General features: G+C 43.4%; 2 protein-coding genes across 4 annotated transcripts in view; both read left to right on the forward strand.

The window, feature by feature from the left end:
* Positions 1-3,685: 3,685 nt before the first annotated feature.
* LOC136933127 (protein NLRC3-like) overlaps positions 3,686-13,786 on the forward strand; it is a 78,229-nt gene continuing 68,128 nt past the window's right edge. For both annotated transcript variants that reach the window (XM_067228510.1, XM_067228518.1), the window contains exon 1: positions 3,686-3,831. The gene's annotated coding sequence lies outside the window, so the exon portion shown is untranslated. The remainder of the gene's footprint in view (positions 3,832-13,786) is intronic.
* Positions 4,800-13,786, forward strand: part of LOC136933009 (protein NLRC3-like) — a 120,578-nt gene continuing 111,591 nt past the window's right edge. For both annotated transcript variants that reach the window (XM_067228360.1, XM_067228368.1), the window contains exon 1: positions 4,800-4,833. The gene's annotated coding sequence lies outside the window, so the exon portion shown is untranslated. The remainder of the gene's footprint in view (positions 4,834-13,786) is intronic.

The raw sequence follows: 13,786 nt of genomic DNA on the forward strand, positions 1-13,786 counted from the left end.
TGCCCTTGCCGAATGCAATGACTGCTGCTGCCCAAGAAATAGGTGCAGAGAAATGTCAAGGTTGGATAAGGCATGAAAGAAGATGTTTCCCTCAGTGCATCGCAAGAGAGGATATTGAATGTGATGTGGATGAGGCCCCATCTTCAAGAAAGAAGAGACTGAGTATCAATAGTGGCTATTTCTTATATTCTACAATAATACATATTTATACTTTACTCTAATGGATTTTATTTAGGTTTATTTAGTGTAATATTTACAGTATTTCAGTTTTCAGCCACAGTTTGAAAATAAGAATCAATGGAATCGATACAATTTGCATCAAAGCATTTCTGATTCTTGATCCAATTCTTTGCAAGAAGGCAAATTTGACAACAAATGTCACTGGCATGAAAGCTACATACAGTAATGGGCTACAATGACAACCAATGGTGCACTGATTTGCACTGAGTGCTGTATTTTATATTTTGTTGTTCACTGTGTAATGGTTGATTGGAAGAGCTCATACACTTGTTTGCAAGTTGTGGTGTTTGAAGGCAAAATTTGCTTTTGTTGCATATTTTAAATCTTTTGGCACGGTTAGAGCCCTTTGCAAACAAAATGTGACATTTTGACCATGAGTGCCACTGTTTCGGCCTGTGTGTTAACTGTTTTGAAAATGTGGAGTTTGAGTTGACTGCTGCATCAAAGCAATCAAGAAAAACTGTAACTTTGCCTCAAATGTTCTCAGACGGAACAACCTCTCTGGTACCTCAACCGGTTAGGTTAGCTCTGTCATCTGTTACAGGGAGGGACATGTTCACAACAACTGCATTTCCTCATTCCTGGCGTGGTTTCTACAGAACAGAGGCTGGAAGGCTGATAGACGTCAGAATGAGAATGTGTTTAGAGTTTTGCCAAAAGAGTGTCTGATTCGACAAATGGGTTTAGGCCACTGAACATTTGATTCAGAAAATGGGGTTTAGTTTTTTAGCAATTGTGGAAAAACTGTTAGCATATTAACAAAATAGCATTTTTCCATCTACGTAACATAGCTAAAATAAGAAATTTCCTCTCAAAGGATGATGCTGAAAAACAAATACATGCATTTGTTACATTCCGATTGGATTACTGCAATGTATTATTCTCTGGCCTTCCAAGAACCTACATAAAAAATGTACAACTGGTGCAAAATGCTGCTGCTAGACTAGTGACCAGAACCAGAAAGTATGATCATATAACATCTACTCTCGCCTCTCTACACTGGCTCCCAATCCAAGCCAGAGCTGATTTCAAAGTCCTGCTACTAACCTACAAATCTCTCCATGGATTAGCACCACCATACCTCTCTGGTATCTTTGCACCCTATCACCCAACCGAGGGGGGCTGGAACAGGAAACCCCTTTTTGGTCTCCTAACCCTAACCTGCTGCACTAGTCCACACCTGACCAGTGGGGCCCTCGTTCTTACAGTAATAGAACTGGAACTGTTAGTTTCTCCTGGCATTCTCTAATCCCTGCTCTCCTCTCTCTGTCCCCCCTCCACACATCCCCTGTGGTGTGGGGGGTTTGAGCTGTCAGCACCTGCCTGGTCGTCGGTCTGCCAACGCTGGACCTAGTCGCCAGTGGACATCGGTCTGTGACAGTCTGCCAAAGCTGGATCTAGTCGCCAAGTGGACATCGAGTTCCTGGTCCTTTCCCTTCCTGTCCCTCCACCTGCCTGTGATGCTGCACTGTCTGTGATGCTGCACTGCCTGTGACACTGCACTGCCTGTGACGCTGCACTGCCTGTGACGCTGCACTGCCTGTGACGCTGCACTGCCTGTGACGCTGCACTGCCTGTGACGCTGCACTGCCTGTGACGCTACACTGATCACAGTCCCCAGCCCTGTGGCTACCTCTGCTTAAACTGACATTTACCAACTAACCCAAGTTGAACAATGGATGTTGGTGTTTCAACACCCATTGACAATCCCTGCTGTATGACTATGTTAAGCCTGTGTTCTGCTCCTCTCTTTCACCAACCGTCTCTGGAGAAGGGGATCCCTCACTGAATTGCTCTAGTGAGTTTTTCTCTGAGTTTTTCCTTGTCTTCCTTGAGGGTTTAGGTTGGTTGGGGGGCAATTCTATGGGCGTATGTGAAGCCCTTTGTGACATTGCTTGTAAAAAGGGCTATACAAATACATTTTGATTTGATTTACACATATGCAAGTCAACTTGGGATGCACCAAATCCAGATTTTTGGGGTTCGGCCGAATACCGAATCCACTGGTTAAGATTCGGTCAAAACCGAAACCGAATACCGAATCCACTGGTTAAGATTCGGTCAAATCCGAAACCGAATACCGAATCCTACTCCCATCCTCAGTCCATTAACACAGTAAACACATTAAAGAAGTAACCAACGTCCACAGCAGTGTACACAGCAGTTTTTCATTTGTATAAAAAAAAAAAAAAAGAACAGGAAGACAAGTGGAAAAAACTATTTTGACAATTACCATATGCCTATGTTCCTGATCTCAAGATCCAATCAATATCTGAAATATTAGCCTTTTAGATTTCTTGAATTTCTTTTGGATGTTTCATACGCAAATGTTTTAACAGCGGATATGTTGTGTATTGTTTCGGGTCCTTGCCACCACGAGACAAATCGTCATTGCAAATTGAACATGTAACTCGACTTGAATCGCCTTCTTTTGACTGAAAGTAGCCTACTGCCAAACAACACTTTTTCTGCTCACGAGTTCCATTTTCACTTTCTCTCAGCCTACTGCATTGAACGGTCCACATACGTAAACACCTTCCTGTAATCAACGCCGGCGTCATTATGTCGACCAGCGTAACGCGCGTAGTGCTGGGCGTAGGGTTGGGGTTCGGCCGAAACTGAACCCCGTCAAAAAGCCCAATATTCGGCCAAATCCTAAACCGACGGTGCATCCCTAAAGTCAACACATACACGCACACGCACACACACACACACACACCACACAGTGGTGTACTACATTCTCCTCCACTCACACTTACATACAGTATATTTACACATACAGTACACTGATACAAACACATTCACACATATACACAGGGTACATTCTCTATCTTTTTCTCTATCTCTCTCTCCTTCCTGTCAAGACTCAGGTTAAGAAAATGGATATCAAGTTTGAGTCAACACACCTTAACCAGGATCAAATCCTCCCCCTCTCTCCTCCTCTACACCTCCCGCTCTCTCCTCCTCACCCCCTGTCTCCTTTACCTCCTCTCTCCTCCTCTACACCTCCCCCTCTCTCCTCCTCACCTCCTTTCTCCTTTACCTCCTCTACTCTTCCTCTACACCTCCCTCTCTCCTCCTCACCCCCTGTCTCCTTTACCTCCTCTCTCCTCCTCTACTCCTCCCCCTCTCTCCTCCTCATCCCCTCTCCTTTACCTCCTCTACACCTCCTCTACACCTCCCCCTCTCTCCTCCTCACCCCCTGTCTCCTTTACCTCCTCTCTCCTCCTCTACACCTCCCCCTCTCTCCTTCAAACCTCTGCCTTTCTCCCATCCTGTTTTGGCATGCATGCACCCTTACATAAGAAAGTTCCAGTAATAAGACTCCAAACAGGATCAACTGGTCCAAGCATAAGTGTGTGTCTGTGTGTGTGTGAGTGTATGTATGTGGGTGTGACACATTCAAATATGTACTGTATGTTCATGAACAGTACCAATACCAACAGCAGTAAGAGGAGTCTTTAATGTTGGGATCAGATGAGTACAAGGCAGCACTACAGGTGATCAGACTGTCAGCATTACCGTCAGACACACACAGAACCAGATGGAGCACAGAGAGGAGGCTGATGGTGAAACCAGAGTTTTATAAAGGTCAGTAGAAGGTGTTTATTCATATGTTGGAGAGTGAAGGATTTACTGTCAGTCCAGAATAGGTTATGAGTAAGTAAATTAGCATCTCTATTCATGGTCTGATGTGTTATCCTTTGAAATACTGGTGGGAGTCAGGTGGCTGAGCGGTTAGGGAAGCGGGCTAGTAATCAGAAGGTTGCACAGTGTACATTCTCTATCTTTTTCTCTATCTCTCTCTCCTTCCCGTCAAGATTCAGATTTTTTTTTTTAAAGATCTAAAGTGCGAGTCACAACACGTCTTAACCAGGATCAACTCCTCCCCCTCTGTCTCCTTTACCTCCTCTCTACTCCTCCCCCTCTCTCCTCTCTCCTCCTCACCCCCTGTCTCCTTTACCTCCTCTCTCCTCCTCTACTCCTCCCCCTCTCTCCTCCTCACCCCCTGTCTCCTTTACCTCCTCTCTCCTCCTCTACTCCTCCCCCTCTCTCCTCCTCACCCTGTCTCCTTTACCTCCTCTCTCCTCCTCTACTCCTCTCTCCTCCTCTACTCCTCCCCCTCTCTCCTCCTCACCCCCTGTCTCCTTTAACTCCTCTCTCCTCCTCTACTCCTCCCCCTCTCTCCTCCTCACCCTGTCTCCTTTACCCCCTCTCTCCTCCTCTACACCTCCCCCTCTCTCCTCCTCACCACGTCTCCTTTACCTCCTCTCTCCTCCTCTACACCTCCCCCTCTCTCCTCCTCACCCCCTGTCTCCTTTACCTCCTCTCTCCTCCTCTACTCCTCCCCCTCTCTCCTCCTCACCCCGTCTCCTTTACCTCCTCTAATCCTCCCCCTCTCTCCTCCTCACCCCCTGTCCTCCTTTACCCCCTCTCTCCTCCTCAACTCCTCCCCCTCTCTCCTCCTCACCCCCTCTTTCCTTTACCTCCTCTCTCCTCCTCTACTCCTCCCCCTCTCTCCTTCAAACCTCTGCCTTTCTCCCATCCTGTTTGGGCTGAGGAGGCTGATGGTGAAACCAGAGTTTTATAAAGGTCAGTAGAAGGTGTTTATTCATATGTTGGAGAGTGAAGGATTTACTGTCAGTCCAGAATAGGTTATGAGTAAGTAAATTAGCATCTCTATTCCTGGTCTGATGTGTTATCCTTTCAAATACTGACGTGTTTGTTTATCAGCATAGACCCTAGGCTGTACAGTATACCATTATTTCATGTCCATTAAACATGTCTAGTGTGTCTGTAAATGTGATCAGAGGCTACTGTGAGGATGTACTGTGTTATCAGTAAACAGTGGCCAAGGAAGGAGACAGACTATGAAATTTAACAAGAAAACTGTACATGTGTAATCAAGGGTCTATTTAGACTACTTTGGTCCTCTATAGACTGGGGAGATAGTGCTAACAGTTTTTGATTGTGGATCAAAGAGATGGCTAGCCCATGACAACCCATGATGACATAAACCTTCATTCAATACACCATCTAGTGTACACCTGTTCCATGTGTTCCTCTTTGCATTGGTGAATGTTTCATTTGCACTGTGCAAGAGTATCCTGAGCATGAGAAAGACCCTGATCAGAGACAGGACAGAGAGAGGAGGGTTCTGGCAGGGCAGGTGATCAGAGACAAGGCAGAGAGAGGAGGGTTCTGGCAGGGCAGGTGATCAGAGACAGGGCAGAGAGAGGAGGGTTCTGGCAGGGCAGGTGATCAGAGACAGGGCAGAGAGAGGAGGGTTCTGGCAGGGCAGGTGATCAGAGACAGGGCAGAGAGAGGAGGGTTCTGGCAGGGCAGGTGATCAGAGACAGGGCAGAGAGAGGAGGGTTCTGGCAGGGCAGGTGATCAGAGACAGGGCAGAGAGAGGAGGGTTCTGGCAGGGCAGGTGATCAGAGACAGGGCAGAGAGAGGAGGGTTCTGGCAGGGCAGGTGATCAGAGACAGGGCAGAGAGAGGAGGGTTCTGGCAGGGCAGGTGATCAGAGACAGGACAGAGAGAGGAGGGTTCTGGCAGGGCAGGTGATCAGAGACAGGATAGAGAAAGGAGGGTTCTTATACAACCTTCTATCTAAGATTCTTGATATAATCTATATTAATGACCTAAGGGGAAGTTCTTGAAAGGGTCAGTTGGAGGCCTCCAGTAAGGTGCTAATGAAGCAGCTGATGACAGTAGCTTTGTAGTTTACAATCCATTGTGGAGAAGAGTGAGTTCATTATTTGTATTGATTATCAGTTGTTTAGAATGACCAGATGTTGTGAGTCTATATAAGACTGGGTGTGTATTGGAGTCGGCATCACTCGGCTGGATGACACTAGCAATACGTGTCCTGCAGAAGGTCGATCACAGAGCGCTCTGTTAGGTAATGTACGGTACAGAATAAATCATTTGTATTAATCCGGCATCCTGACTATTCAAGTACACAGTTTCTTCAGATTTTCCACCACACTCTCACCCCTTCTCCATCTTTCTCCTTTCCTCTCAACCTCGTTCTATTTCTCTCTCCCTTTCTCTCACCTTCTCTCATCTCTTTCAATTTTCATTGTTTATCTCAGTGCCTGGTATTTGTTCCTCCCCCTCTCTCCTCCCCCTCTCACCCCTCACACCTTCCCCTATTTCTCCTCACCCTTTCTGGCCCCTTTCCCCCTTTTTACCTCTTTCTTCGCTCCTCATTTCCTCCTTTCTCCACCTCCTCTCTACTCACCTCGCCCTATTTCTCATCCCATCTCTTCCTCCTCTCCACTCTCCTCCCCTCCCCCTATATCCCCTCACATTGGGCATGCATGCACCTTTACATAAGTTCCAGTAATGAGACTCCAAACAAGATCAACTGGTCCAACAAGGAAGTGTGTGTGCGTATGTATGTGGGTGTGACACATTCAAATATGTACAGAATGTTCCATGAACAGTAACAATAACAACAGCAGTAAGAGCAGTCTTTAATGTTGGGATCAGATGAGTACAAGGCAGCACTACAGGTGATCAGACTGTCAGCATTACTGTCAGACACACACAGAACCAGATGGAGCACAGAGAAGAGGCTGATGGTGAAACCAGAGTTGTATAAAGGTCAGTAGAAGGTGTTCATTCATATGTTGGAGAGTGAAGGATTTACTGTCAGTCCAGGATAGGGTATTATTAAGTAAACTAGAGAGGGTACAATTTCTGGGGAAATTGTAGGGTGTGCTTGCTTGCGTCGGTTTCACAGGGGTCCGTTTTTGAATAACATTTTTACAACTGATATTTCTGTATATTTTATATAAAAATGCATACTTATTATTTATAAAGATTACATAGATTTAAAAGCATTTTTTTTGCTGCTCATTTACAACTCAAAATACGAGTGAAGTATAGAATGAAATAGATGTCTTCTCATTTCCCCTGCAAGAGGCAGCCTCAACGTTGAATCAAAACGAATACATTTGGCAGACCGGTGTAAAAATTGACCTAATCTCTATGACTTAAACGTCATTTTAAGTTTTTCCCTTCTCATGATATTTTCAGGCATTTAGCCTACTCATTGCATTCATTCATTAATAAAGAACCCCCTTTGAAGATTATTCTACGACGTTACCCGGTAGTAGAAGATGGAATCGCGATTCAAACAGTACCATCTGCTAACTGAAAATATGCCCCCCAAAACGTAAATAAGCTTGACATTTATTTAGTGGAAAATCGCTCATTCATAAAAAGCTCACTGGTAGCGATCATTGTCAGTAACAACGCAAAATGCGATATAGCCCTGTGTGGAGAAGCTGCCCCGGTAAATTGTACTACTACGGTACAGTACTAGTAGACTACTGCTGTGTTCGTCTTGGTAGCGATTGCGTTGGTTGAATTCGATTTAACGTTCCGTTGTACGGTTTAGGCTGAAATTTATTATTTTCATGAACAGATTGACAAAGTTTAGGCTGTGGCAATGAAGTTCAGGTTAGTAGTCAGATTGTTTCAACTATTGAAAGACTTTTGAGTAAGGGGAGTGCCGAACATGTTCTGTCGCCGTTTGACTTGAACAGCTGAGGAGTTTTTGGTAGCTACTCACACTAGTGTCTCGGGTAGGCTACAGCGTTGCAGTGAGCTACACTGGTTTGAAACCACAGGTAATGGTAATTTCACCAACAAATCGTTTACTAATGTCAGAATAAATCATACAACAAAAATGTATATGTGAGGAATGTTTATTTTAACAATTGAAAACAGATACATCATAGACCACTGTAGTATGTGTTGCCCGGGCAACACAGGCTAATGTCATGATGTTAATACTTCAGTGAAATAGTAGACTACTGTTTCCGAAAGTAGATGTACTTCCTTAATAATATCAGCTTATATTGTATATTACACATAACAATTGTGTGTCATATCACAAAGTAAAATGAGTAAATAGTTATCACCCTGGCCTCTTTTCTTGTGGCGTTTCTGCAGCTGCCTTGCAGTAAAGCTATAGTTAGCCTAGCTATCCCCCAAGTTAACAGATGCGAAACGAATGTTCTGCCAAAGGTAGTCACGCGTGTTTTCGTGACGTTAGTGACGCAGTGACGTTAGTAACGTCAGTGACTGTGGCTAGCAAATTAGCCACCGTTAGCTTCACTTTTCGCCACAAAAACTTAACTTAAGCCTAAACCATGCAACGGAACGTAAATTCCAATAGAAGCAACTCAATCGCTACCAAGACGAAACTTTTGACACCTACGTTGTCTATGTAGGCCAAATATTGACTGAGTTTTAGGGGGGCAAAAAGAATAATAATAATAACTAGAGAGGATACAATTTCTGGGGAAATTGTAGGGTGTGCTTGCTTGCTTCGGTTGCACAGGGGTCTGTATATTTTATATAAAAATGCATCGGGCCTACTTATTATTTATAAAGATTACATAGATTTAAAAGCATCTTTTTTTTGCTGCTCATTTACAACTCAAAATACGAGTGAAGTGTAGAATGAAATATGATGTCTTCTCATTTCCCCTGCAAGAGGCAGCTGACAGGCTGAATCAAAACAAATACATTTGGCAGACCGGTGTAAAAATGGACCTAATCTCTATGATTTAAATGTCCTTTTAAGTTGTCCCTTCTCGTGATATTTTCAGGCATTTAGCCTACTCATATTGCATTCATTCATTAATAAAGAACCCCCTTTGAAGATTATTCTACGACTTTACCGGCAGAAGATTGAATCGTGATTCAAACAGTACCATCTGCTAACTGAAAATATGCCCCCAAAAACGTAAATAAGCTTGACATTTATTTAGTGGAAAATCGCTCATTCATAAAAAGCTCACTGGTAGCGATCATTGTCAGTAGCAACGCAAAATGCGATATAGCCCTGTGTGGAGAAGCTGCCCCGGTAAATTCTACTACTACAGTACAGTACTAGACTACTGCTGTGTTCGTCTTGGTAGCGATTGCGTTGGTTGAATTCGATTTAACGTTCCGTTGTACGGTTTAGGCTGAAATTAATTATTTTCATGAACAGATTGACAAAGTTTAGGCTGTGGCAATGAAGTTCAGGTTAGTAGTCAGATTGTTTCAACTATTGAAAGACTTTTGAGTAAGGGGAGTGCCGAACATGTTCTGTCGCCGTTTGACTTGAACAGCTGAGGAGTTTTTGTTAGCTACTCACACTAGTGTCTCGGGTAGGCTACAGCGTTGCAGTGAGCTACACTGGTTTGAAACCACAGGTAATGGTAATTTCACCAACAAATCGTTTACTAATGTCAGAATAAATCATATAACGAAAATGTATATGTGAGGAATGTTTATTTTAACGATTGAAAACAGATACATCATAGACCACTGTAGTATGTGTTGCCCGGGCAACACAGGCTAATGTCATGATGCTAATACTTCAGTGAAATAGTAGACTACCGTTTCCGAAAGTAGATGTACTTCCTTAATAATATCAGCTTATATTGTACATTACACATCACAATTGTGTGTCATATCACAAAGTAAAATGAGTAAATAGTTATCACCCTGGCCTCTTTTCTTGTGGCGTTTCTGCAGCTGCCTTGCAGTAAAGCTATAGTTAGCCTAGCTATCCCCCAAGTTAACAGATGCGAAACGAATGTTCTGCCAAAGGTAGTCACGCGTGTTTTCGTGACATTATTGCAGACCGGTGTAAAAATTGACCTAATCTCTATGATTTAAACGTCATTTTAAGTTTTTCTCTTTTCATGATATTTTCAGGCATTTAGCCTACTCATATTGCATTCATTCATGAATAAACAACCCCTTTGAAGATTATTCTACGACGTTACCCGGCAGTAGAAGATGGAATCGCGATTCAAACGGTACCATCTGCTAACTGAAAATATGCCCCCCAAAACGTAAATAAGCTTGACATTTATTTAGTGGAAAATTGCTCATTCATAAAAAGCTCACTGGTAGCGATCATGGTCAGTAACAACGAAAAATGCGATATAGCCCTGTGTGGAGAAGCTGCCCCGGTAAATTGTACTACTACGGTACAGTACTAGACTACTGCTGTGTTCGTCTTGGTAGCGATTGCGTTGGTTGAATTGGATTTAACGTTCCGTTGTACGGTTTAGGCTGAAATTAATTATTTTCATGAACAGATTGACAACGTTTAGGCGGTGGCAATGAAGTTCAGGTTAGTAGTTAGATAGACTTTTGATTTAAGTAAGGGGAGTGCCGAACATTTTCTGTCGCCGTTTGACTTCCTAAACAGCTGTGTACTGTAGCTAGATGTTTTTGTAGTGTGTCTCGCGTAAGCTACAGCGTTGCAGTGAGCTACACTGGTTTGAAACCACAGGTAATGGTAATTTCACCAACAAATCGTTTTCTAATGTCATAATAAATCCTACAACGAAAATGTATATGTGAGGAATGTTTATTTTAACGATTGAAAACAGATAACGCTACATCATAGACCACTGTAGTATGTGTTGCCCGGGCAACACAGGCTAATGTCATGATGCTAATACTTCAGTGAAATAGTAGACTACTGTTTCCGAAAGTAGATGTACTTCCTTAATAATATCAGCTTATATTGTACATTACACATCACAATTGTGTGTCATATCACAAAGTAAAATGAGTAAATAGTTATCACCCTGGCCTCTTCTCTTGTGGCGTTTCTGCAGCTGCCTTGCAGTAAAGCTATAGTTAGCTTAGCTATCCCCCAAGTTAACAGATGCTAAACGAATGTTCTGGCAAAGGTAGTCACGCGTGTTTTTTGTGACGTTAGTGACGCAGGGACGTTAGTAACGTCAGTGACTGTGGCTAGCAAATTAGCCACCGTTAGCTTCACTTTTCGCCACAAAAACTTAACTTACGCTTAAACCATGCAACGGAACGTAAATTCCAATAGAAGCAACTCAATCGCTACCAAGACGAAACTTTTGACACCTACGTTGTCTATGTAGGCCAAATATTGACTGAGTTTTAGGGGGGCAAAAAAATAATAAAAAAAAATAATAATATATATGTGAGAGAACAAAGGTTGTGCTCTCGCCGAAGGCTTGAGCACACCCAATAATATATATGTGAGAGAACAAAGGTTGTGCCCTTGCCGAAGGCAAAGCACACCCAATAATATATATGTGAGAAAACAAAGGTTGTGCCCTTGACAAAGGCAAAGCACACCCAATTAGAATGCTATTTGAATATAAAAAGACAGTACACAATGGCAGAATACCTGATCACTGTGTCTGAACCAAAAATAAGGAAGACATTAACTAAATACAGACTCAATGAGCACAGCCTGGCCATAGAGACAGGCCGTCACAGGCAGACATGGCTGCCCAGAGAGGAGAGGCTGTGCTCTGTCTGCTCACAGGGAGAAGTGGAGACAGAGCTCCACTTCCTAACAGAATGTGACCACTATAAAGACATTCGAACCAAATACTTCCCCAAAATTACCAGCATATACAAGGAATTTGAAAATGTAACAAATAGAGAGAGACTGGTTTATTTATTGGGAGAAAAACCTAACTGCTGTATTTTAGAAGCAAAGTATGTATCAGCCTGTCATGGCCTTAGAGACAGCCACAATGAGGAAAATGTATAATATGGCAAACATAACATGTTTTCATTTTTGGTTTACATTTTACTGTAATTTTTCAGAATTTCAAATTTAGTATTTGATTTTAACTATTATTATATAACCTGTATGTGCGTATGTATGTGTATATATATACACGTGTGGGTGTGTATCCATGTTTGTATGCATATACATATATATATATGTATATATACATGTGTGTGTGTATCTATTTACTTATTTATACCGATTATTTGGCAACATTAATAATATACCAACTTGAATAATAATAACATGGATACAAGTTGTACACCTGTGTGGTGTAGCTACACGTATGTATATGTTAAACTGCCGTGTGTGTCTCTGTATGTGAGTGTGTGAAATATAAAGGCCGAGAGAGAGAAAGAAAGGCAGAGAGAGAGAGAGGCCAAGAGAGAGAGGCCAAGAGAGAGAGAGGCCAAGAGAGAGAGAGAGGCCAAGAGAGAGAGAGAGGTCAAGAGACAGAGAGGCCGAGAGAGAGAGAGAGAGAGGCCGAGAGAGAAAGAGAGAGAGAGAGAGGCCGAGAGAGAGAGAGAGAGAGACAATGCACTGTTCTGTCTGAAAGGAACAGAGAGCAGAGAGAGACAATGACAGACAGACAGACCTGTATATATGGTTCAGTCAGGATCATGTCTTAGGAGGCCTAGGATGCTTGACTGATATAAATGACCTGAGTAACATACCAGCACCTTGGAAGTGTAGATTTGATCAATGCAGGTTAATGAAGGAAAGCATGTTTACAACTCCTCTCCTATATACACAGACTGCATCATGTAGACCTCTCCTATATACACAGGCTGCATCATGTAGACCTCTCCTATATACACAGACTGCATCTTTTAGACCTCTCCTATATACACAGACTGCATCATGTAGACCTCTCCTATATACACAGACTGCACCTTGTAGACCTATATACACAGACTGCATCATGTAGACCTCTCCTATATTCACAGACTGCATCATGTAGACCTCTCCTATATACACAGACTGTATCTTGTAGACTGCACCCCCTCAGTCTCACCATGTGTCCATCTCTGGGTTAACTTTGCCTCAAATGTTCTCAGACGGAACAACCTCTCTGGTACCTCAACCGGTTAGGTTAGCTCTGTCATCTGTTACAGGGAGGGACATGTTCACAACAACTTTATGTCCTCATTCCTGGCATGGTTTCTACAGAACAGAGGCTGACAGACTGATAGGCATCAGACATGAGCAGGAGCGATGAGTACAGTTGAGGAGTGACTGCTTGGTTCCCAGAAAGAAGAGATTCATATAAGTTACAGTCTAAATTGTTAAGGTAAGACCAAATGCAGGAGAGGTAGCCAGTTAGAGCGTCAAAACCATGGTTTATTCTTTAACTCAGAAACAGACCGGATACTCACAGGGCAAGGACCAGACCAACTCTGGACACAAAACTGGAACCTAAATACACAGAACCAAACAAGACACAGGTGGACACGATAAGACTAACGAGAACTGACACCACTCAACGAGACACAGGTGAAGACAATGACAGACACAGGGAAACACTAGGGTAGGGCAGACAATGACAGACACAGGGAAACACTAGGACAGGGAAGACCATGACAGACACAGGGAAACACTAGGGCAGGGAAGACCATGACAGACACAGGGAAACACTAGGGCAGGGAAGACCATGACAGACACAGGGAAACACTAGGACAGGGAAGACCATGACAGACACAGGGAAACACTAGGGCAGGGAAGACCATGACAGACACAGGGAAACACTAGGGCAGGGAAGACCATGACAGACACAGGGAAACACTAGGACAGGGAAGACCATGACAGACACAGGGAAACACTAGGACAGGGAAGACCATGACAGACACAGGGAAACACTAGGACAGGGAAGACCATGACAGACACAGGGAAACACTAGGGCAGGGCAAAACCAAACACAAGGGGGCACGGCTGTGGCTGTGACATAAATAAA

The sequence above is a fragment of the Osmerus mordax genome, chromosome 2, assembly GCF_038355195.1.
Source record: "Osmerus mordax isolate fOsmMor3 chromosome 2, fOsmMor3.pri, whole genome shotgun sequence".
NCBI classification, from domain to species: domain Eukaryota; kingdom Metazoa; phylum Chordata; class Actinopteri; order Osmeriformes; family Osmeridae; genus Osmerus; species Osmerus mordax.